The 27,021-nt window shown below is 39.5% G+C and overlaps 1 pseudogene; it reads right to left on the bottom strand.

Moving 5' to 3' along the window:
• Nucleotides 1–9,936: 9,936 nt before the first annotated feature.
• LOC148879687 (auxin response factor 3-like) overlaps nt 9,937–27,021 on the bottom strand; it is a 28,559-nt pseudogene continuing 11,474 nt past the window's right edge.

The raw sequence follows: 27,021 nt of genomic DNA, 5'->3' as shown, positions 1-27,021 counted from the left end.
GAAGAATTTGGTTAGAAAAATAAGGGAAAGAGGTGAAAAAAAGAGGGGTATTCAACTAAGGTTTTTAGGTTTATTTATAGTTGGGCCAGGCCGGGCTCGGGCTGGGCTATTTTGGCAAATCCCGAGCCCGGCTTGAATTTATTGCGAGCCAGGCTTTTTGGCCCGAGATTAAGCCCGCATGCCTATATACCTGTTCAAGCCCATCCGGGGACCAGGCCGGGCCGGGCCGACACGCCGGGTCACTCGGCCCATGAACAGGTCTAGTCATAACCCACCCTAACCCTAACCCGTCCTGAGACATCCATATGGTCCATCATGACCCAAATTGAACTTTTTTTTTTCTTTTTACTTTTTCTCTATTTCAACTTCATAACCCAGTAATATATACTTCAACTAAGAAAATATAAAATACATTACAAAGTTGAAATTCTTTTTCAAATAAATATAAAAATGCATAAAAACACTACAAAGGATAAATATATTTCATATAAAATAATAATAAAAAATCATGAAAGTAATAAATAATAAATATATTTCTTGTAAAACATCAGGAATTATAGAAAAAAAATAACAATAATAATTTAAATGAACGTATCATTTCACATAAAAACTAAAAATTGTAAAAAACATATAAAATTGTAGAAAATGTAAAAAATTACAATAAATACAGAATTTCAGAAAAAAAATATAAAGAATGAAAAACAGAAATTTCAAATATATATATATATATATATATATATATATATATATATATATATACAAAAAGTTGCAAATAAAAACAAAAAAATACAAGAAAATGTATAAATTGCAAAAAAATATTAAAACACTGAAAATTATAGAAAAGCATGAAGATGCAAAAAAGAAATTACTGGAAAATTAGAAAATACAAAAAAGTACAAGAAATTCAATGAAAAATGGTAACAAAAAGCAACTAAACTCAAACAATCATAGAAGATTAGAAATAAAAAAAAAAATTAAAAGAAAGTTTAATATAAAATATTTGTATACATGTTCAATTGCAGAAACTTTGAACAGGTGCTGGATATGCCAGTAATGGCTAAACTCAACGAAACGAAGGATTCCCCTCCCAAAGGTCTCCATCGGCAAAAAAAACCTTGAGATATCAAATGTCCCGTCACAATGGAAAACTTAATCGACGTGGACTATAATCTTGTTCCACTCCAAGCTAAAACAAACAACAGAGGGAGCAAAATAAGAAAAAAGAAACAGGGGCAGAAGAGAGAAGTGGCAAGTGCTCTCTTGGTGGCGACGAGCGTCGTTGCATCAACCATTAGCCGTCGTTGCATCCACATATGAAAGAGAGACGACTGACGAAGCCAATATAACAGACGATGGCGGCATCGGGTTTGGTATTATTCCTGAAGCTCGGTGTGATGGCGGACGAAGCCAAGATAACAGACGATTTGGAGCTCCTTCTCAACTTCAGGTTGAGATCTCCAGCCAATGGTCAAGATTGTGCTCAATGTCGGCAGTCGGCAAGAAACAATGTTATTGAAGCTTCCACGACGGAGCAGACCCTGACCCTTCACGACCCATTGGGTACCTTCGACCCAACCGACCCTGACCCTAATGGGTCACTTGTGGTCAAGATTGCTAGCTCTATCCACTTGCCCGTTTCATGAAAATTATATATATCCACATTGTTTCAAGTCCAGTATCAAGCAGTAAAATCCAGAGACATCTAGGCTGGAATTTCTTATTTTGATTTAGGAAACTAAATTAGCTTTGGTTTGCAATTAACCAATACTTTACTAGAAGAATGGGGCCTATACTTGGAAGCTTGTGTGCTGGGATTTATTATTCAAGTCAGGAAACTGAAAATTAGGCCATGTTTGATTCGCGGGAATAGGGGTCTGGAATCAGAATCGGAATGAGCTATTCCGATTTCAACTGTTTGGTTGGACGGAATCAGAATCTCATTTCTATTTCTGGTGGAAAGGCATTTCTCTATTTGAGGGAATGGTCATTCCCTGCCTCTCTCTTGAGAATGAGATCTCATTCCTGTTGATTTTAATTCCCATTCATATTTATGTTTAAACCGAACAGACTATCGGAATGGATCATTCCGATTCCGATTCTAACTACGAACCAAATATATAAACTAATTTTTTTAACTTGAAGCAGAAAACAACATTAGGATATATAAGCTAATTTTTAGAGTGAGAGTTAGGCCACTTAGGTGATGTTTGGTATCAATAACAATTCCTCACATTTGATTTTTCAAAAATTGGTGATTATTGGAATCCGTTATTTTCCAAAAATCACCATTTTTTTTTGTTGTTTGGTATCATTTTTGCCATGTAAGCTGATTTTTCAAAAAAATAGTTATGAATTTGTTTGATAGTGATTCTGAAGGAGTTTCATTGGGTTATTATACACTGTACTCACATGTTTTAGATACCATCTAACAGCTTGAATGATAATTTCATATCAAATTGTCTAAAATATCACATACAACTATAGAGTGCAAAACTTTCTCAGAGCCCCCTTATATTATAGGGTCAGTGACAAAGACCCCCCCCCTATACTTTAATTTGCGACAGACTCCCCTGAACTTTTATATTGTGACAAATACTCCTTAACTGTTAAGTCAGATAACAGAAGGTATTAAATTACCAAAATCCCTCACTAAACTTTCTCTATTTTCTTTTTCTTGTCATTTTTTCTTAATACCTAACTAGCCTAAAAATACCTTTCATCATCACGAAAAACCCAAAAAAAAAACCTTTAATCATCATGGACAAAGGAAACAATCTGCGACAAATTTATTAGTGACCCAGAAATACTTGTGTACTCATGTTTTTTTTTTTTTTAATGAAAAAGTAACGTAAATATAACTGTTGTTACAGTACTGAAACAGAACTTAGAATTCACATAAACGACCTCAAATCAGTAGGAAAAGACATTCTTAAGATTATGGATACCATTATCACAAAAGGCAGAAATTACATATAATAAGTCCTTTGTGGTGAAAAAGATCACGAGTTTATAGGTCTAACTCTAACCCCAACAATACCAGAGGTTTGACTGTTAAACTTCTAGCAACACAAAATAGCACCGTTATTACCTAATCCACCATTAAGTTGTTTGGATGAGTTACAGAGAGGTTTAGAAGTAGTTGATTCATATTGTACTCTTGGAGAATGATTGTAATATTTTCCTTTGATGCATTTGCTTTCTCTGCATTCAGTCTTGTACATAATTTTGTATCAACAATGTTTAAATAGGAAATATCAGTACTCTCTCTCTCTCTCTGCCATCCTCCCTCCCCTGACGTTCTTTGTTTCATTGGTAAGCACTTGCAATAACAAATGCATACTAAAAGGGGAAAACATTTAACATCTAATGGTTCTATAAGGTGAGATTAGATCAAGCTGTAAAAATTTGAAAATATGCTAAATTTCTTCTCTAAAATATAGAACTGCAAAACATCTATATTTACAGGCATAGTAAAAGGCAAAAACAACTGATAATTGGCACGTAGTGTTTATCTCCTCTAGCTTACAAGACTCAAGTGCGAAGCAAGTGCAGCTCTGACCCTTTCTCCACTCTCATTTCCCTTTCCATCAAACAGAGGAAACTTCTGTTCCATCAAATAATCCTCAGTTTCATCTGATAGCAGCTCACTCTACTTGGCAAGAAAAGTATGCAGTAGATAACCCGTAACAAATAACAAATGGGAAGGACTCGGTGCATTTTTCTTTCCATTTCACAGAAAGAAGCTGCCAACGTGCCCTCACCCTCGCAAGCTAACCAATTCCATTCTGTGATTATGAGCAGAGTTAAATGCCACTTCCATAGAATTTGAACCATGATCCTTGCGTGGCTTGCTGAAAGGTGTGATAACCCAAAGTAAAAGAGGACAGCAAGAGTTCCCCAATACATACTGAGGAACCAAATTTCCCTCACTCAGCTCAGAGGGAGGTCCATTCAACAGTTCCTTGGATTCCTCAACCTACAAAAAGAATTTCGTCTGGTGTAAAATGGTGCATGGATTCATTGAAATCGGCCAACTAGCAGAAATGTCCAAGAACCTACCTTCAGAATCCACCAACGCATGTACAATAATGGCCCCATCCTTCCCTAACCCATTTACATCAATATGAAATTTACTGAAGCCCAGAACGCCACAACAGTTCAGGAGCAAAATCCAACTAAAACCTTCAGTAGTTCTCTTAAAACCAGAGGTTAATTCAAGCAAATGAGGAAGCTGATTGTTCACCAACTTACAGACCGTGTAGAAAGCACGACAGGAACCAGCTGAGTCAAGACCAAATCACCTCCCAACAGACTTGAATGGAGCGGCGTGAGCCAGCCGGAAAAGATGAGTGGGCGGTGGTGGTAGCAGAGGCCACGAGAGAGATGAGTGGGGAGAGATGCTTGTAGTCTCGGATTTTCTTTTTACGTCTTTTGCCGGTGGTGCCTCTCCTCCCTTCCTTGTCGGCCTTGCTGAGAGCCGACACCCGTTAGTCTTGCAAGCTAATTTGCTGGAAAGGGTAATTTGGGGATTAAAAAAAATAAAATAACTGAAGGTAAATTATCAAAAACTCACCACAAGCTTTCATCATTTCTCTTAAATTCACCATAACTTTTGAAAATGTCTAAAACTCACCATGTAACTAATTTGACATTTAGATATGAAAAAAAGAAAAACGTTCAAAAAATATTTTCAAATATAAAATACATAAAAACATAGAACTTGCAAAAAATATAAAAAATTATAGAAATTGCACACAAAATAAAAAATTATTTTCAAATTATGGAAACTATAGAAATTGAAAAACAAAATCAGAAAATAAAAAATTGTAGAAAACACCAAAAATTATAGAAAAACACAGAAATTGCAAATAAATAACAAAAAATACAGGAAATTTTATAAATTGTAGAAAATAGAAAAATGTAAAAAAACATAAATTATAAAAACATTAAAAATTATAACAAAACACTAAAATGTAAAAAAAAAAAAGAAAATTGAAAAATGAAAAGACCCTTTTCCTATAACACACTATTCAAGGGTGATTTGGTCATAAAAATTGTTATTTATGATGACATGGACACTTCTGTTAAGAAACATTAAGAATGCACCAACGGAAGGTGAGTTTTGGAAAATAAAAACTTACTACATGGTGACTTTTAGACATTTTAAAAAGTTGTAGTGAGTTTAAGAGAAATACTGAAAACTCATGGTGATTTTTAGGCAATTAATGAAAATATTTTTTAAAGTTAATTGAGAGAATATTAATGAAAGGGGGTCTTTGTCTAATAGCTAAAGTTTAAGGGGTCTTTATTGTAAATTAAAGTATAAGGGTCTTGGCTATTGACCTTATAGTAGGGGGTCCTTTCTAATTTACCCAAAAAAAAACCAACATGTCTTATCATGAAGTAACATATCCAGTGATTTGTGAAACACAGGATTACAATCTCTACTTTGCACATAAGAATGTAAGATGCCATGTCATCCTAGAGAAAAAGGAATAGGCCAGAAATCGGAGAATCACAAAAATTGGTGATCCCTCCTATGGGCCTGATTTGAAGAATCATTTTTTTTAACGAATTCCAAAAAAAAAAAACCAGTTACAAAAAAAAAATGTTATGAGGAATCGCCGATGTGGATCTAATATAGCACCGATTTTTTGATAAGTAGCATTGATGAAGGGTGATTTGGCTCGACCTAATAATAGAGAGACACGTCGAGAAAACCCAACTAACAGGACGACAGCTCATCCCGACGTACCCAAGTCTGCGATGGACCAAACTACTTCGAGGCAAGTCCACTTTGGGACAGGTTCACTTCAAGACACGATTGCATTAAGATCACCTCAGTTATAAGGCACCTCGGCATTCATACCAGGACGGATCCAAGAGGCACTAGTTCGTATAATATTGACTGACCTCTATATGATAACCCCGAAGATCTCGCCACCAGATTCCACGTTTTATGGGATCACACCTCGTAACAGCTAGCCTTATCTTCTCTGACTGATTCGAACGGCAACGATATGCCTTATCGGGTAGCGACATTATCTCCTGTTAATACAGTAACGGGGCCTCATCACGGCAAGAATCCCGGAACCACTCCGAAAAACCCGCAATGACTCCAGTATATAAAGACTCCAACCCTTCAGGGGAAAAGGTATGCGTAATCACTGCTCACTAGCTCTCTTGCTTTCTAAACTACCTTCAGCTAGCAAACTATTGACTTAAGCATTGGAGCGACCTCGTCGGATAAGCACCCCCGGGTTCTCTGATTGATTCTCCCTGTGCAGATCAGCCAACTCTATCGTCCACTGAAAGCCTAACCATCTCCAGCTAGGAAGAGCTAGATTGCGACACATGAATCATCATGCCAAACATCACCTTATTTGAAGGATAAGCCCTCTAATTCCTGTCTTGGGGCCTTGCTTTAATAAACTTTAGTTCTTTACTATATGCATTGGCCTCACGTCTAGATTATCAATCTCAAAAATTTGTAATCCACTTAACCTTTCTTTTGCTTTCTACTGATTTATGCACCAAAATCTTTGCATGTAAAATTGGGGGGCGGGTTGAGGATTGAATATCATTTGGTGGTGGAAGTTCAATAAGAACTGCTTTTTGTTTTTTCTTCTTCTTTCTAAATTCTAACCACACGGAAACCATCGATTGTTTTCTGCATCAACATTCTTATCCTAACAATAAATGAACCATCAACGACTTAATCCTCATGGTCAACCAATGCGGTCTCATTCAATTAATTATGCTCGGTCTCTAGTAGAGCCGGGATTGAACACTTCCTGTTTCGATAACTCTCACGGTCTCTTCATCACGTTCGCATGATCAGGTCCAGCGAACGGACCCCTCAGTTTGATAGCTGTCCCATCTTAATATACACACTCGCCTTCTCCCTCCATCTCCGTGGCTCCAAGAGTGCCATATAATAGTAGAAGTCCTTTCCATTTTTAATGCGGTGGGTTGAAAATCAATCAATCTACTAATGTCTTTCTCAAATTTTGGCTCGATCGATCATGCAATCCGGAACATGGATAAAGTAGAAAATAGAGATTTTTAAAGGGGTGTTCTCCAATTTGAATTGTTCTTGTCTAGAGTTTTGTATAGAACAAACCAAAAGTATGTGGTCTGAAAATACATTGGTTCTTAAAAACTAAAACTCAGAAAACATATTCTTGGTAGAACATGTTTTCTCCTGATAATTTGATATCATGTTTTAATCTAGAATCACATAATATGAATGCTTTAAATTTTGTTTTTGTTTTTCAAAAAAAAAAATCATTTAAAAAACACAGTTCAACTGTTTAAGAATGCATTTCAGATTTTTTCTCTAACATGACAATTTTAAAAATAAATGAAATACAACAGAAAAACAACAAAGTACCAGTTTAATGTTTTCAATGATACGCCTTTTGCCGTCTGATGGAGGTCACCTGGTACAATTAATGAGGGCCCTACTGGCAAAGTGGCGAATTTACCAGTTTTTCTTGATCATGATGGCAACGTATCAAGAGAAGATGTCTAATTCTCTGCATTCATGTTTGGTTGGTGGTACCATCAAATTAATCTGAGGAAGCCAAGTTATGGAGGGCCTCACATCTGGTAGCTTTTGATGTATTCAAAGTCGGCATTGATCTTTATTATCTGGATGCATGACTTGGTATTTGTCCTATTCGAATTTGTGTTTAATCATCCGAATTCGATCTTAATTTTTTGACCTTTCATTTTTTTTGGGTTATATTATTAAGAATTAAAGTATTGATATGTATATGAGATATATCATGTCCAATCAATATATCCAGAATACATGAATCTTTTGAGAATTTTAAAACCTTAAGATAATATATGGTAATACTTATAAAATAAAAAATTCAAAAAATAAAGATATAAATTATATTGATATGCGCCAATAATAACCACTTGAGGGTATGAGATATATTGATTTTTTAATCCTTAATTATTATAAAAGATAATAAATGAAAATAGAACTTAATTATATTATATTTTATATAGACTTATCATCTCATTTGTGGATGTAGGGCAACCGCATGCTTATGCCCTCAATTTCATTTTCCCACTTCATTGTGTTATGGTAGCTGGTAGGTAGCGGATTTATGACAATATTAACAATCTAATGAAATTTGCTAGTTGTGTGCCTAGTGACTAGTGTCATTGTTAAAGTCTTGGATATCATTTGGGAACTGGGATGCCACTTGATTGGATTAGCTAGTCAGGACTGATAGATAATAAGCCATGACGTTTCTTCGATGTTTTCGTTCTTGATCGAATCTCTTCTTGGACAACTGACGACTTTATTTGATCTTTCGAATAAAAACTTATTCAAGATTCCATTTTAATAGTTTAAGCTTTTCTTGGATATAAAATATAGCCTATGTGCTAGTGTTTAATCCCAATTATCTTATTATAATTAATTAAATTTCTAACATAAGATATGAATGAACACCTATTTTTTATCCATGCTTCAAACCCAATAAACTTTCTGGTGAAAGAACACGTTAAAAAATAAAAACACATTCAAGGACCACACGACAACTAACAGCGGATCAACTCAAACATGTTTTATATTTCTCTCGGAAACAGAGAGAATTAAAGGGTCACCACTCTAAATAAACAGCTAGGCTTAGTAAATCTTCCAAGCCACCACCCGTAAGTAGAATGTTAATCTAATTTATCACAAAGAAATGGCCTAATACATATATGTATGGTTCAATAAATTAAAAATGAAACGATCGAGTGGTTGCATGCCATTTCATTGATTTTGTCAATATGGGCAGCATATATATATGCTTATATAATTACAACTCAAATATTTCTGGTGCCAAACAGAAATAAGTAGTAGACTAGTAAAAGCAATAAAACTACTAATAGAAACATGCACACAAATATGATATAAATATATGCAAGACTACAGCAATCAGTGGTTCTCTTCCTTGAACAAGAGGAACAAAATGTTACTAAGGATCATCACGTTGGGAAGGCCAAAGAAACGCTCCCATGGCAAATTTCCTCCTGTAGTTAACATCTCCCGTCAGAGGCAGCCCATACTGAGTCAAAAGGCAGTCGAGCTGCCATTCGGGCATGGTCTCGTAGTCTGCCTTCTTATACCTGGGATAATGTAGAGGCATCTTGAAGTAGTGCTCGCACTTCTTCTCGCTGCCTTGCAATTGCTCCCCAGCAGGCAGCGGCCTGCAGTCAGAAGTAAGGTTGCTTTGCTGCCCCTGCCCGTTCACTTTTAACACACGGTGTCTGCAGTAAGGGCTGCTTGGGTGACCATTCGCTCGTAAACCAGGCAACAGCGTGAAGGAAGCGTTGGGGCAATCGGCTTTATTCATCTCTCTCTCTCCCAAACTAGCTAGGCAAAACTTATACCAGGGTCCTCTGTCACGGTGTGCTTTTATAGACGTGGAAGAGACTACTAGAAACAGAAAGGAAGAACATCAAATGTCAATGACGGAGTGTTACATTTTGCAGATAATTTATGGATTTTGTTTAATTTATTTAAGGTAATTGTTTAAAACTCACCATCACTTTTTAATATTTTTCTTAAATTTACCATGTCAGTGAAGTTTTATTTTCTAAAACTTTTCTTTTATTAAAGCACAGTTAATATTTACTAACAAAAATTTTCCATATCAGCATAAATACAATTCTCATGACCAAATTACCCCTAACTGAAGAATTAGAGAAAAAATGGTTCATTTAAGGTTTCTCTCTCTCCAGCCGGCGTCACTGTAATAACCGCGGGAACTGGCAGAGAAGCTGTTACTGTCAACCAGATGCTGAGTCTCAGTAGCTCTGATAATATATCCCGGCAAAGGATTTCAGTATTTTTTCTTCAAAGAACAAGAAGCGTCCGAATGGCTTAGGAGAACTGAAACCCAAAATTTCTTGACCTTGCAAGACCTTTTAGAACCTTAAAGATTCCCCCAAGTCTGAAAATCCTGTTCCATTAGGAACTGGAAAATCTGGTTTGGATGAGGGCAGAGTGGTCCTGGTGTTTCTTTTTTTTAAACCAGGTACAGACAAACTGCTGCAAGATGAAACTGGACCCAATGGCTCAATCTCCCATGGAGAAACCCTATTATGCCGATTTGTCTCAAGATCATCATCCCACCTCACCAATAGGCATCTCCATTTTGAGCCAGGCCATCTAACAGGATCGATATCATTAATCCCAGTTACCAGACCAGTGTATCTTCGCTCTGCTGCATCTTTAGTTTCAAACCTCATTTTGAACTTCATTCCAATAGAAAATGGCTGATTATATGAAATTTACTTAAAGGAACTATGAACTCAGACTGGCTTGCCCTTGGATTTTAGTAAATGTTGAATACACTCTTTGTGGACACAGCACTGGCCACAGCCGTGAGAGTCCCACCATTCACGCTCTGGCTACAGAGAACTGGAGAGGAGTACCACCTTTCACATGAGCAGCTCTCCAGATTCCCAATCTCAATTTCCCAGAGACTACCTTCTTTTTATTGACAAATGCACTCCATCCAATCATAAGCAATGGTCTCCGTGGCTGACCCCTATAGATGTGCCGAAACTTCCCCTCTACATCATGTAAATCTTTTGTTAGAAGCTCTTGGGATGGTCTTTGTTGCTTATAATCCAGAGGGGGGAACTAGTCTTCGGTGGCTTGTCGAGGAACGGAGAATCCTCCATGAGTGCTCGTATGAAGCAGTGAGGGTTTTGCATAGGAATGGCAAAGGGATGGGTTTGGGGTCGGGCATTCCCTTTCTGCCCTTGCCCCGAAGTCAAGATACTTTGCCTCGTCCCCGGTTGTGGGATGTATTTGGGGCGAGGTATTCATTTTTCATCGGGAATGGGGAATCTCCGAATTTTTCTTATTCCAAATCAATTACTTAAAAATTATCTATTTTATGGAATTTGGGGGTATTTTAGGAATTGAATTATAATATTTTAGGGGCAATTCAAAAATAAAATTATGGGAAGAAAAACTTAGAGATATTTTAAATATCGATATTAAACTTAGAAATATTTTACTAATTTACCTTCGGGTACAAGGAATTATATACAAAACCCGTCCCTGCCCCGTCCCCTGTTTAGAAAAAAAATATTTTCCCCATCCCTATTTAGGGTCGGAGTAAACCCGCCCCTGGGGTGGGGTGGGGTGGGGCCTCGATTTTACGGGGGAAATTGCCATCCCTAGCTTTGCAGAACATGTGAGGCGTTGTCAGCTTGGCCGAACCTTCAATTTCTGTCTTCACCATCAGCTTCCATATCTCCTTATATCTCCTTAAAGAAGTTTCTGCTCAATCTCAGTTTTAGGAAGTAGAGAGACCTGTGCATAAACTTCATCCATGGCAACTTCTGCATGAAGCTTGACATCGATGACGTGGCAAAACACATGAGCCAACCGTTGCCAGAAATTCCGAAATATGCTTCATGTGGCAAGTAAACAATAGCACTTCCTTTCTTCGGCAATGGTATAAGTGACCCCGCACAAGCATTCCAGAGCTCCAAAATAGTCACCTGCCGCTGACGACGATGAACATAATGAAGCGGACATGGAAGATGCCAACAACGAAGAAGAAGGCAACGAGAGTGAAGCGGGTCCGCTCTCGATTATAACCGACGAATCGATATCTTCATTGTCGATGGAGTGCTGAGATCAATAACACCCCCATGAAACCAGAACCCCTAAAAATCAAATTAGAGCAAGCAAAAAACAGCCGAATAGTAGTGGTGGTGGTGGGTTGTGGGGATGGTGATGGATAAGCAATTGTATTAGGATCTGCATTACACCCAGACCTTGAGAGGCCGTTGCTTAACCTGCGTAATTGCCGCTTGAGCAAAGAAAGTTCTCTGTTTGGTATAAGTTACAATTGTGCAGTTTAGGAAGGTTAAAATGATAATATATTAACAATCATTAATCTGATTAACGTTAAGTTGATGATATGGTAAGTTTTTAGATATTTTAAAATGTTAAGAGAAATGCTGAAAACTGATGATAAATTTTAGACAGTTTTCCATTCATTTATAATTTCTGAAAAGGACCCGTTGCTCCTAAGTCTATAAACTATTAAGAAGGTGGTATGGATGAATTGGAAAACTATAGCTAGTATTTTGCTTTTATCACATTATTACTTTGATGGTGCACCAGTATGGCCACATAATTCTTGAAAACTATAGCCAAGTATTTTGTTTGACACGTCCGTCTAAGCATTAAATAGGGAAGCAGCATTAGGTTGAGTTATTTATTTCATTTGGGCTCTGTTCGGAAACGATGCAAGCGCCGGATCTGTGCGCGTTAACGCACTCTTATACGGTTTTGCAAATAAGTCGTGTCAATAGGGCTGCAGATAAGTTTACAGTGTGAAAATGGAGATAAAAGTGTACACATACAAGTAGTGCTACAAATAAGTTAGATATGATTTGATTCATGATTTTCAAAATTGGATTGGACTGGATAGTCGGATGGAAAAATTGGGAATCTAGATTTCACCTAAAATCGTTGATTTTGGTTAGAAAATCGTTGAATCAGAAGGTTAACCATTTGAATCATTCAAACGATTTTGATCATTTTTTATATTTTAAAATTTATAATTTTTGTTAGAACAAGCCAAGCATTCGATTCGAACATGTTCAAACCGGTAATCAAACATCTGACCGGTTCAGTTTTAAAAACCATGATCTGATTGAATCAAAATTCGATTTGTTAAGAGTCCGATTCAAATATCCCTTTTATCCTAACAAATCATATTGAATCGGGTAATCTAATCCGTTATGTCATCAGATCAAATTTGGATATACCTCCAATTCCATTTGATCTAATAAATATTATATATTATATGATTGTATATTATAATATATTATTATATTATATAAATAATATATTATTAATATTAAATTACTAAAGCTTTTTACTAAAATATAGATCAAATCAGATTCAAAACAAATATCTAATAAGATCAATCGAATTTGAATCAGAAATCCGATGGATTCTTATGGAATTTGGATTGGTTGAACTTGTTATTTATTGAATCAAATTGGATTCAATCTGTTTGCAACCCTACTGCTCAGTTTAGAAAGAGTATACATGCAAATATATATATATATATATATATATAGAGAGAGAGAGAGAGAGAGAGAGAGAGAGAGAGAGAGGTCAGGTTCTGGTTGATATTACATTGGATCAGGGTTAGATTTAGGCAAACCCACCCGACCCTTTACATCCCTAGGAAAGGAGAATGGAACGAAAGCTACTAGTAGATTGTTGCCTTTGCCCTTGCAGATGTGAATTGAGATCTGTTCCTCATAGAGCGCATCTCACACCAATCTCATAATCACATCTCACCTTCTATTGAAAATATCTCTCCATGTATAATAAATACAATTATAGGAGAGGTTCTTGATGTACGGCCAAAATATGCTATGAATTCGGTGTGAGGTGCGTTGTGTGACTAGCAGATCCAGACTCGATGTGAATTGGGATCTGCTACTTTGCTACTTGATCATCGGTGAGTGTGTCTCAGGGTATTAATTGGCACACATGAAAAAATTCACGTGAAATGGGACATGTGACAGCAAGAGGTATTGTTGGAAGGAGTTTGCATCCTGTAAGCCCATGGATTCATAGAAGCGTGAATCCACCAATACGCATTAAACACGTCACTAATAATGGATTAATAGGCAAGCTAACGAATACTAATTAACAACCGTTTCATGGATGGGACTAGGCACTAAAAAACAAAAAAATCCATTCTTTTTAAAGATTAAAATGAATGGAAAAGTACTAATAAGTCAAATGCAAATTTTTTATTTCTAATGCAGAACTATAAATATTTAAAATATGAGCAACCCACACCTTATGTATCAACGGGTGCATTCACATCGATTTCGAACTGACACCTATCCTAACAGTACTTTGAGTAAAAATCCCCTAACTAGACTAGATCATCGACGTTGGCAAAGTTATTCCAGTGAAAAACCAACAGGCAACCAGCAGCAACAACATGAAAGAATGGTAGGATCCATCTAATGGACGCCATAAAGGTTGCGGAATGGGTGGGCGAATTTCAAAAATTTCCTACCTTCTCTCAACTGGGAATCATATTCCCTAAGTTTAGAATACAATATTCAAGGATCCTACTTGAACCATAATCAAACCAGATCTGTACCAAAAGATAAATGGGAGGAATATACCTGATCCGGAGAAGCAGTATCTCCCAAAGTTGGTGTTCACGCCCAAAGAATGCTCCAAGATCCGTTCCTGCTGAAGATGACACAGCTGTGGATGGAACAGAACCAGCAGGGTACGTCCTACACACTGGATCCTTCACAAGAATCCTCTGGAAACACTAAACACTGAATCCTTTTAGTCTTTGTTGCAAGACTAATGTCAAGAACAGATTTCTTGATTTTTTTTTCTGCAAAGATCTAATCTTGCAATGGCAGATGGCGGCGGCAGGAGGAGATCTTCAAAACGAAAAAAAGCTGAACTGCTTTTTCTCTTTTTCTGGAGAGTATGAGATATGATCTCAATTCGCAGGAGATTTTCTATCTTGCGATTTTTTCTTGGTTCTAAATCTCCTCATTTCTTATTGATTAAGAAACCTCCTTATTAGGAGTTAGCCCAATCCAAATCAGTATTTGGATAGGGGATAATCTTAATCCTTTTTGTAGATAGAGTTAGCTTACTCCTGATCTTATCAGGAGGTTACCAGATTCAAATCTAATTTGAATTTGGTCTCTAAGAGTGGATAAGGCTAAAGGCCCAATCCTTTTACTAACTTTAATCTCAAATTCGCCCCATGGATGGGTGATCATATCAGCCCACCTCGAAATGGGCTTTTGGCCCATTAAGTGTTCAGTGTCTAATTACTTTCCAATCTACTGCCCAGTTGGGCTTCTTTGTATGGCGTGGGACCCAAGCATTGATTTACACACCAGCCACATGGGTTCGGCCCAGCCTCTAAAACAAGGCCCAGCCGAATTCACTGAAAAACTCAATGAACCCCTTGAGTCCATCATATGGACCCTATGGGCCCAACACTTACATTAAGTGGTCCCTGGGCCAAGCCATCTTATAAAAACCCAGGGACTGTGGGCAGGTGCAAGATTAGCCCATCAGGTATTATCCTCAATGGTCTTACACTTAACCTCTCAGCCCTTAATGATCAAGCACTGCCCGACAAGAGAGGACCTCTCCCTCGGCTGCAAGGAACAGTGCCGCACTCTCCTCTCACATGGATCCCGGGAATTAAAACCATTTGCAAACAATTCGAAACCGTACATATATATATAAATATATTAATTTTGCAAAACAAAATTCCAACGATTGAAATCAACTGCCGGCAGTTTGGTTTCCATCAGAGAGAGTGCATTCCCGATCATTACACTTTGTCCGACAAAGTGGCTGATTCTGTCACTATGATCACCCACTCAGATGAATTCTCAAACTGCCCCAACATACCCAGGTTTTGATCCCCGCTAAGGATCTCACTGAATGGCATATCAAAGGCAGCCTGATCCAACACCTAGTGAAATGTCATAATCGAGTCTAGGGGTCAGGTGTAACTTTTCAGTTTTGCCCATCTATCTCCAAGGTCCAGGGCAATACTGGAAATCTGGTCCGGTTCAAGGATTCAAGTAATCCCATTGGGTCTTACCTTGGTGGCTGAGACAGGCCATCCCAACACTTGGTGGCACACCAGTATCAGCCTTGGCAGGATAAATCTCCCCAGACTTATCCAACGACTGTGAACATTTAAAACTAACATGAGTCTCTATAAATGTCCAGTTTTAGGGTTTTACACAGAATTAAACCAAACAACATGAATCAAACATGCACTTTATTTATTTCCACTAAATAACAAAAGTACATCAAATCAGATTGAAGCTAAGGGCATACAAAACTGTCTAACAGCTCCCACTTGCACTTAGGTCCAATCTGGTACAAGCCGGAGTCCCATACTTTCCACGTGTTTCTCAAACACCTTCTGTGCCAGTGGCTTAGTCAATGGGTCTGCTACATTATCTGCTGATGCTACCTTTTGAATCAGGATGCCCCCTCTACCAACGATCTCCCGCAGTACATGGTACTTTCTCTCGATGTGCTTCGACTTCGAGTGAGCCCGAGGCTCTTTAGCCTGGGCGATCACTCCATTGTTGTCACACAACAACGGGATGGGAGATGTGCTGGATGGAATCGCTCCCAATTCGTGTATGAACTTCTTCATTCACACGGCTTCCTTGGCAGCTTCACTTGCGGCAATGTACTCGGCCTCGGTTGTGGAGTCTGTAGTGGACCCCTGTTTGCTGCTTTTCCAGCAAACAGCACACGATCCTATCATGAAAACATACCCAGATGTAGACTTTCTATCATCTGGATCCGACTGGAAATCGGCATCGGTATACCCTAGCACTTGCAGTGAACTACCATCGAATACCAGACAAAACTCTTTTGTCCTTCGAAGGTATTTGAGTATGTTCTTCACAGCAGTCCAATGCTCCTGCCCTGGGTTTGCCTGGAATCTGCTTACCACACTCACCGCCTGAGCAATGTCAGGGCGAGTGCACAACATGGCATACATGATGCTCCCTACGGCTGAGGCATAGGGAACATCTCTCATGCTCTCAATCTCCTCAGAAGTCTTGGGAGACATCTTCTTGGAGAGAGTGACTCCGTGCCTGAAAGGAACGTTTCCTTTCTTGGAGTTCTCCATGCTGTACCTCTTAACAATTTTGTCAATATAAGCAGCCTGGGATAATCCAATTATCCGCTTCGATCTATCTCCATAGAGTCGAAGACCCAGTATGTATGAAGCTTCTCCAAGATCTTTCATGGAGAACTGCTGTGATAGCCATACCTTGACCGAAGTCAACATTTCTACATCATTCCCAATGAGTAGGATATCGTCTACGTACAACACCAAAAAGGTGATCTTATCCCCACTAGGCTTCCTGTAAACACAGGGCTCATCCGGATTCTGCTCAAAGTCAAACGTTTTGACTGCAGAATCAAAACGGTTGTTCCAACTCCTAGAAGCCTGCTTAAGTCCATATATGGATCTATTAAGTTTACATACCATGTGTTCCTGACCAGCAGCAATGAAGCCTTGCGGCTGCTGCATGTAGATATCTTCACTAAGATCTCCATTCAGGAACGCGGTTTTGACATCCATTTGCCAAATCTCATAGTCATGGTACGCTGCTACAGCTAGCAGGATCCTAATGGATTTAAGCATGGCCACGGGCGAAAAAGTTTCCTCATAGTCGATGCCTTCTTTCTGAGTATACCCTTTCGCCACCAAGCGAGCTTTAAAGGTCTCAATCCTGCCATCGGGGCCCTTCTTCCTCTTGTAGATCCATTTGCAACCAATTGCTTTTACCCCGGCGGGGGATCCACTAGAGTCCAGACTCCATTGGTCTCCATTGAGTCCATTTCAGCCCTCATGGCCTCCACCCACTTCTGGGAGTCTATGTCTAACATAGCTTCCGCGTAAGTCACGGGATCCTCTTCACTAGTCAAGGTTTCCACCAGGTAACTATCCTGGTCATAACCATATCGGACTGGTGGTCTGGATACCCGGGTGGTTCTTCTAGGTTGGTAATTACCTGGAATTTGTGGGACATCTCCCACTGCTCCTGAGCTCTCCTCATCAAGAACTATTTCCTGACGATGGGTGTCCAGGATGTAATCGGATTCTAAGAACTGGGCGTTTCGACTGCAGAACACTTTCTGCTCACTCGGGTCATAGAATAGATAACCCATCGAATCCTTTGGGTAGCCTATAAACAGGCAACGACTGGTTTTAGATTCCAACTTGTCCGCACTTGTTCTTTTAACGTGTGCAGGACAACCCCAAATCTTCAAGTGTCTTACACTTGGCTTCCTTCTGGTCCAAAGTTCATATGGAGTTTTCGGAACTGATTTGGTTGGAACCCGATTCAGCACGTAGATAGCAGTCTCTAATGCGTATCCCCAAAAGGATGTGGGTAATTGTGAGCGTACGAGAAGTGACCGGACCATGTATAACAAGGTCCTATTCCTCCTCTCTGAAACACCGTTGAGTTGAGGTGTAGCAGGAGGAGCTAATTGTGACACTATCCCATTGGCCTTTAAGTAGTCCCTGAATTCGTCAGAGAGATACTTGCCACCTCGATCTGATCGAAGGGCCTTAATTTCTCTCCCTAACTGTTTCTCGACTTCCTGTCTGAACTCTTTGAACTTTTCAAATGATTCAGACTTATGTCTCATTAGGTACACGTAACCATATCGTGAAAAATCATCTGTAAAGGTGATGAAGTACACGTGTTGATTCCGTGTCCTAACACTCAGGGGACCACATACATCAGTATGTATTAGGTCAAGTGTGCCTTCAGATCTTTCAGGCTTACCGTCAAATGGCCGCTTAGACATCTTACCTTGAAGGCAAGGTTCACAAGTGGGAAGATTTTCTACAGTTAGAAAATCCAAAGGACCATCCTTTACCAACCTTGTGATTCGGTCAATACCGATATGGCCAAGTCGGTAATGCCAGAGGCACGTGGGACTCACTGTATCACGATTCCTTTTCTTGGGAATTTTGACCGACGTAGTTTCGGTTAAGTTAGTTTCCAGAGAAGGATGTAGAACATAGAGACCGTTCTCTAGTTCCCCGCATGCGATGAATTTATTATTCCGTTTAACAGTAATCATATTACTAAAATAAACAGTATATCCATCAGCACACAGTTTTGAAACAGAAATTAAATTTCTTCTCAAGTTCTGTACATAAAGACAATCTTTAAGTACAAGTATTCCTTCTTTAAAAACTAATTCTACGGTTCCTATTGCTGCTGCTGCAACACTTGCAGTTGTTCCCAAGAATAGTGTCACTTCACCTTCACTCAACCTTCTGCTAACTTTGAACCCCTGCAGTGAGTTACACGCATGAGTTGAAGCCCCAGAGTCAACACACCAGGACACAGAAGTAACTAACATGTTAGTTTCTATGACACAAGTTTCGATGTTACCTTTCTTAGATTCCAGGTAGGCAGGACAATTCCTCTTCCAGTGGTCGGTCTGCTTGCAGAAGTGACAGACATCAGATGCCTTGTTCTTCTTCTGCTTCTTAGGATTGGCAGCCTTCTTCTGAGGCTTCTTTGCCTTTCTCTTTTTCTTGCCCGATTTGTTAGCTTCAGCAAGCATAACTACAGGCTCATCCTTCTTGAGTAGATCCTCGGCTCTCTGCAACATATTGCTGAGTTCCTGAACGCTGACATTCAGCTTATTCATATTGTAGTTCATTGTGAACGCATTGAAGGAAGAGGGCAAAGAATTGAGGATGGCATCCACTTGCGTGCCAAGATCTAGCCCAGATCCAAGAGCTTCAAGTTCGTTAATATAACCCATCATCCGAAGACAATGGTCATGAACTTTTTGCCCTTTGGTCATCTGCGCGGTCATGAACAATTTCAGGACCTTCTGTCGAGTAGAACGGTTCTGCTCTTCATACATTGTTTTTAGACTGTCCAATATGTCCTTGGCTAGTTCGATCTGATCGAACTGCCTCTGTATTGAGTTGTCTAATGAGGCAACGACAAAGCAGCGGGCTAGGGAGTTCTTATCCTCCCACTCTTGGTAGTCCCTTCTACGGGCCTCAGAAGCCCTATCACCCGGACGTTCCGGGGTAGGATTTTTCACTACCTTGTCTAACTTTTCGGAAGTTAGGACCAGCATAAGATTTCTGTACCAGTCAGCATAGTTTGGTCCCTTTAGTTTGTTATCGTCTAGAAGCTTTGCAAATTGACCGTTTGCCATTTTCTGATAAAATAGCAAAATCATTAGTCCACAACCTTAGTTTGATTCATGTTACCTACATAGATATGGCTTTTAATCTATGTTCCATTCCCATTTGTTCATCTTTGAGATTTCCCTCCTTTCTCAGTGACGGAGACGACAAAATGTCTCTGGAAATGTGGGAAATCACATGGGGTGCGTGAAGCCAACTGTTTCAGCTGCATAACCTCACCACCTTTCTGTGACGGATCATATCCACTCATCAAATGAGTTTCCCTTTGGCCTCTGTCAGACAAGGTTCAGAGCCGTTTTCAGGTAAACCTTTCTGTCCAGTGAGTGCTTACCCATCATATTCAGGTTACGCCAAGGTACCGTGAGAGAGTTCCCATTTTCTGGTGAAGCCCCTCCCACATCGGTCTATAACGCCCCTATCATCTTATGAAACACTCTGATAGATCAAACAGCAAATGGATAGCCCAATTTTATGGTGCGTTTCCTCATTACTGAAGGACCCATCATTGTGCTAATGACGGAAGGCCTTTAGAGAGTCCATCATATGGGTCTCCCTATCACATGCATTCATATTTGCTAGAGGGAACAAAAACGCCCTAGTTTTAATTTAGGTCAAACCAGAGTGGCTCCCACTGACTTTCATAAAGTCAGATTTCTGGTGGGCCTTAATCGGATAGGGGTTCCGTACGCATCCCTTTTCAGGGTTGTGGGGGCCCACCAAACAAAGAGGGGTCATCCAATGACCTTGAAGGACACCATGGCAATGATGTGCATTCAGCCATGGTGTGCGCAAGAGCCACTAACGAGTCTTCATGGGCCAAGTACTTATGGCCCATGGTCGCAGCACATCAAACATCCAAACATCACATGTAAAGGAGGAATTGATCCAATCAATTAACTGCTGTAAAGCCCATTGAATAGCCCATTTAAAATCTAAGTCATTAACAATTAATGACTACTAGGTGTATGGGCTGAATCGCAGATAGCAGTTCGGCCCATACAGCTCATCTCACAGTAATGGGCCTTTTGCAGTTTTAACCCTTTAAAACTGGGCTTTACAGGTGGGCCGAATTAATCCTTGTAATTCAACATTAGATTTGGAACAGCAAGTGTGAGAAATACAGACTGAAAAACAGTCCCTATCGAACCCCAGATTCGGTCCAAACAGTTTTGGTCCAATCTAGTCCGAGAGGATCCAAAACTGATTTTCAATTCAAGAATTAATTCATGAAAGATCTGAAATTAATAATTTTGATTTCAAACAATCACAAATCAAACTATGGACTGTTCGCACCACCTGCAAAACAGAGGTTAATCACAAGGGTTGCAGTTTCACAAACTGCAAATCGCAGAAAGTGATTTCTCCAACTACAAATCTCCAGCGCCGCCTTCTTCTTCCTTCTTCTTTAATCAAGAAAAATAACAGAAATCCTATTTCTATTAATTACATTCTTGATCAAATCCTATACATTCAGTCTAAAATAAAAAAAAATTATTTACAAACCGAATATAAATAAATAGAAAGAAAAAGGGTGCGCAGACTATCTGCGCCAAATCTGCACTGTGATCTCCAGGTTCGAACAGTCCATTAAATCAAAATAAATAAAGAACAATTCTAAATAAATTCTGGATTTAATAAAATTAATTTCAGATCAATCGCCCTTAACAAGAAGCAGTTTCTTGAAAAAGAAAACAATCTGCGCAAATCTTGAAAGAACACCTTCAATCCATCTGCGCAGGGTCAGATCTGATTTTCTTTTGGTTCAAGATTTGAACCTGTGGCTCTGATACCACTGAAAGAATGGTAGGATCCATCTAATGGATGCCATAAAGGTTGCGGAATGGGTGGGCGAATTTCAAAAATTTTCTACCTTCTCTCAACTGGGAATCATATTCCCTAAGTTTAGAATACAATATTCAAGGATCCTAATTGAACCATAATCAAACCAGATATGTACCAAAAGATAAATGGGAGAAATATACCTGATCCGGAGAAGCAGTATCTCCCAAAGTTGGTGTTCACGCCCAAAGAATGCTCCAAGATCCGTTCCTGCTGAAGATGACACAGCTGTGGATGGAACAGAACCAGCAGGGTGCGTCCTACACACTGGATCCTTCACAAGAATCCTCTGGAAACACTAAACACTGAATCCTTTTAGTCTTTGTTGCAAGACTAATGTCAAGAACAGATTTCTTGACTTTTTTTTTTCTGCAAAGATCTAATCTTGCAATGGCAGATGGCGGCGGCAGGAGGAGATCTTCAAAACGAAAAAAAGCTGAACTGCTTTTTCTCTTTTTCTGGAGAGTATGAGATCTGATCTCAATTCGCAGGAGATTTTCTATCTTGCGATTTTTTCTTGGTTCTAAATCTCCTCATTTCTTATTGATTAAGAAACCTCCTTATTAGGAGTTATCCCAATCCAAATCAGTATTTGGATAGGGGATAATCTTAATCCTTTCTGCAGATAGAGTTAGCTTACTCCTGATCTTATCAGGAGGTTACCAGATTCAAATCTAATTTGAATTTGGTCTCTAAGAGTGGATAAGGCTAAATGCCCAATCCTTTTACTAACTTTAATCTCAAATTCGCCCCATGGATGGGTGATCATATCAGCCCACCTCGAAATGGGCTTTTGGGCCATTAAGTGTTCAGTGTCTAATTACTTTCCAATCTGCTGCCCAGTTGGGCTTCTTTGTATGGCGTGGGACCCAAGCATTGATCTACACACCAGCCACATGGGTTCGGCCCAGCCTCTAAAACAAGGCCCAGCCGAATTCACTGAAAAACTCAATGAACCCCTTGAGTCCATCATATGGACCCTATGGGCCCAACACTTACATTAAGTGGTCCCTGGGCCAAGCCATCTTATAAAAACCCAGGGACTGTGGGCAGGTGCAAGATTAGCCCATCAGGTATTATCCTCAATGGTCTTACACTTAACCTCTCAGCCCTTAATGATCAAGCACTGCCCGACAAGAGAGGACCTCTCCCTCGGCTGCAAGGAACAGTGCCGCACTCTCCTCTCACATGGATCCCGGGAATTAAAACCATTTGCAAACAATTCGAAACCGTACATATATATATAAATATATTAATTTTGCAAAACAAAATTCCAACGATTGAAATCAACTGCCGGCAGTTTGGTTTCCATCAGAGAGAGTGCATTCCCGATCATTACACTTTGTCCGACAAAGTGGCTGATTCTGTCACTATGATCACCCACTCAGATGAATTCTCAAACTGCCCCAACATACCCAGGTTTTGATCCCCGCTAAGGATCTCACTGAATGGCATATCAAAGGCAGCCTGATCCAACACCTAGTGAAATGTCATAATCGAGTCTAGGGGTCAGGTGTAACTTTTTAGTTTTGCCCATCTATCTCCAAGGTCCAGGGCAATACTGGAAATCTGGTCCGGTTCAAGGATTCAAGTAATCCCATTGGGTCTTACCTTGGTGGCTGAGACAGGCCATCCCAACACTTGGTGGCACACCAGTATCAGCCTTGGCAGGATAAATCTCCCCAGACTTATCCAACGACTGTGAACATTTAAAACTAACATGAGTCTCTATAAATGTCCAGTTTTAGGGTTTTACACAGAATTAAACCAAACAACATGAATCAAACATGCACTTTATTTATTTCCACTAAATAACAAAAGTACATCAAATCAGATTGAAGCTAAGGGCATACAAAACTGTCTAACACAACATTCATGTGTTGAACTTTCGTATCCACTGACCAGCAGGAACAGAAAATCAGATAGTCTACTACGAGAGCTGGTTTCATCTGGTTGATTCCCTGATGAAACTATTACTTCTTGGCTGTAGTTAGTCATTTTAGAGTGGAGGTCCTTCCCAATTTGAAGCTTCAGTTGTTTCCTCTGGTTTGGAATCATTTAAAAGCAAAAGAAAAAAAATTAATAATAATGATAAGAGCTCAGTTTAAAGGGAGAGAAGAAGAAGAGGAAGAAGAGGAATTTGTCTTTTGCGGGAATAACATTATTGGACGTTGGTTGCCCCACACATCACCGGTGATTTGGTCTGGCTAGGGTTTAGATGAGAGAGGGGAAGGGAAGTTCGAATGAGAGTGGAGGAAGGGGATTTTCGTTCTGAATTTCTGATTTTTTTTTCTTTTAGTGCCTGGTCCAACCAATAAAAGCCATTAATAGAATAACTCTGTTAGTTCCCATTAACTTCCTATTAGCCCATTGTTGGTGACGTGTTTAATGCATATTGGTGGGTTTATGATTCGTGTGACGGGTTCGCACGATGTGGACTTGAATTTAAATCAGCCTCCACAACATCCCACAACACATCCCCACTATGTATTAGGAATATCTGATGATAATACCAGGATTGTGCTGTGGGACGTCATGGGAGCAGTTTTGTGGGGGACTGATTCGGTCTCTATGAACTCTATTGGAAGTTTGTAGAGTGGAGATACTCCGGCCTTAAGCCCATTAGAATAAAGTTATGTATTATGTTTTGGTTTGAAAGAAAAAGATAGAAAAAGAAAAGGGTAGGAAAATTAGAAAACCTCTCTCTCCTTTTAACTTTTCTTTCAAACCAAAACATAGCTCAAGTGAAAAGAGTGGGCCTTAGCTAAAACCCATCCCAGCTCGTCCAAATCTTCCCCTTCCAAGAAAATTCGCAACCCAAGACAGGCAAAGGAATTGGGGTTTCAATGGGCTCCTACAGAATGTCTCCCACAGGCACCCCTATGGGGAAATGTTCCCAATGCACGGGAGGGAAGGGCTGTGGGGCACCTGTGGGGTGCGGTCAGTGGGGAGTTCATCCTGTCTCGGAATTGCTGGTGGGGCAGATCAAGTGTGAGAAGCAGAAAATAAAGGGAAAAGTCCTTTGCAGCTGCAAAATTCTGAATTACGGTCCCCATTCAGGATTCATCCTTCTTGTACGATGGGTAAAAAATTCTGAGTTGATCAATCATTCTCCTGAAAATAAACTGTCCAGTCCAGTGCTCTCGTAATGTGGAGAATCTCCTACTAATAAGAACTCTGTGACACATGCTTGACATCCAATGGAATTGAGATCTGCTCCTCACACCAACCTCATAAGAGGTCTCAGCCGAACATTATACATGGAGATGTTTCCTATACACTGGTTTAACGTGCATAATGCCTATAACAATATATATTTTCAGGCTTTTTTTTTGACAAAATGTCTGACTTGTTCATTTGACGTTAAATGAAGTTTACATCTGCGCTCCACAACGTCTATATCTTGCCATGTATTGAAAATATCTCCCTGATAATATTAGAGCCGATGTTATCATTATGGGGAAATGTTCCTAACACACGACCTAATACACAACGGAGATGTATCTAAAACGTTATGTTGCCCCGTTTTAGGGTGCAGATCTGAACTCCGTTAAATGTATACTTTCAAATATTTTTTTGACCTATACCTTGAAATACTCCTAACCTATCTTGAAAAAGATTAATGACAATTTTTAACAATTGTCTCCGGTGCCTCCCAACCTATCTTGAAAAAGATTAATGATAAAAGTTATCACGTACCGGAGACAATTCGGACTCGTCGGACGTACTGATAAAAGTTAACAATTGTCTCCGGTGCAACAGACGAGACTCGTCGGACGTAAAAGCATTGTAACTGCATAACTGAACTTTCCCAATAAATGATACAAAAAAATGATCCCAATAAGCAGCTGTAGGAACTTGTGCTGAGCGTTTTGCGGTCAACAAATTCGGACTTATGTCACCTTGAAAGTTGAAAAGGCTCTGCATATTCCCGATCCCGCATTCCCGCTTGATGAATGAGAGTTTTATGATCAATTAAATACTACTAGCCGTTTTCTTTTCGTTTCCTTCCACGTTGCTCTTCGTATACAAGTTTTTAACTTTGAACGTGCAGATCAGCACACTTGTCAGAACACCTGAAACATCTTGACATTTGCGTGGTGAATGCCGCATGCATACTTTACTCAGATCTGTTCACCACTGAACGTTATGTATACACATTAACACCTGCACGTACGTTGGGGTTGGGGAGATATTTTCCCATGTAATGTGTCCAGCGCTTTTGTGCTTAACAGATCTGCGCTCTTATAATTCAATGTATTATTAGGTAGAGACGATGTTTATTGCTGGCCAGGCCGTAATGGAACGATGCTTCGATAATTTGGCAAAAGGTAGAGCTGGAGCATGATTTTGGTATGTTGGGGCGGGTCAATTCCTCAAATTCCTTTATTTCGCTGTTTGGCTCAAACTTTCATACCATGTTATTAGAATTCGAAAACTAAGCAACTTTCAAACCTTCACTTTGATTTGGAGTATCTCAAAAAAGTACTTGGAGGAGGAGAGGAGCTGGTGGCTATTTGAATTCAATCACTTGAGCAATTCAAACACCCAACATATCGAAATCAACATACAGATACAAACCATTGACATTAGTTATAAATGTGTATATAAGAAGCAGATCAAATAACAAATTGGTACAGGTGCCCCATAAACACTAATGCTTATTATACCCAAAATCATGGTAATACCTTTCAGACACCTTGAAATCAACAGAAACCGATTTTTCTGTCAAACAAAATTATTAGATGCATGGAGTACTAGACCAGACTAGACTCAATTTTTCTTTATTAGATAAGATGGACTAGACTACTAATATCGAGCCTGTAAAAAATAAATAAAAATAAGAAATCTAATAAGCCCAAAGGAAAGTTCCCATGGCAAAGTTCCTCTTGTGGTGGATGTCGCCGTTGATGGGCAACCCATACTGGGTAAGCAGGCAATCGAGCTTCCACTCTGGCATGGTCTCGTAGTCGGCTTTTGTGTACCTGGGATAGTGCAGTGGCATCTGAAAATCCCCGCAGCGCTCTCCCTTTGCTCCTTTCCCCATTGCGTTCTGGGCTGGCCGAGCAATCCATTTCATTCCACCTCCGTCTATTTCTTGCACCTGCATTGACTACTTCTCTCTCTCTCTCTCTCTTTCTGGAGTCTGGACGTCTGGTGTTTTTTCTTCACTTGTACAATATGTATGTTTTTCGGATGGCCAGGACTGGTAACAAAATGGCCTTTTTATAGAGGAGAGATGTTGTAAGCCATAGGCTCGTAAATCGGAATCTTCTCGAAGGCTCGAAGTCTCGAACGACATTCTCGAGAAACGCACGCAATTTATTACCTTTTGATGACTCGGATCTCTTGCCCACGATAACTATAACTATGCAGTGAGGATGGT

The sequence above is a fragment of the Nelumbo lutea genome, chromosome 1 (assembly GCF_056320005.1).
Source record: "Nelumbo lutea isolate HS-2025 chromosome 1, American lotus-T2T, whole genome shotgun sequence".
In the NCBI taxonomy this organism is placed as follows: Eukaryota; Viridiplantae; Streptophyta; class Magnoliopsida; order Proteales; family Nelumbonaceae; genus Nelumbo; species Nelumbo lutea.
The sequence above is the reverse complement of the archived record's forward strand: the minus strand, read 5'-3'. Positions and strand labels throughout refer to the sequence as shown.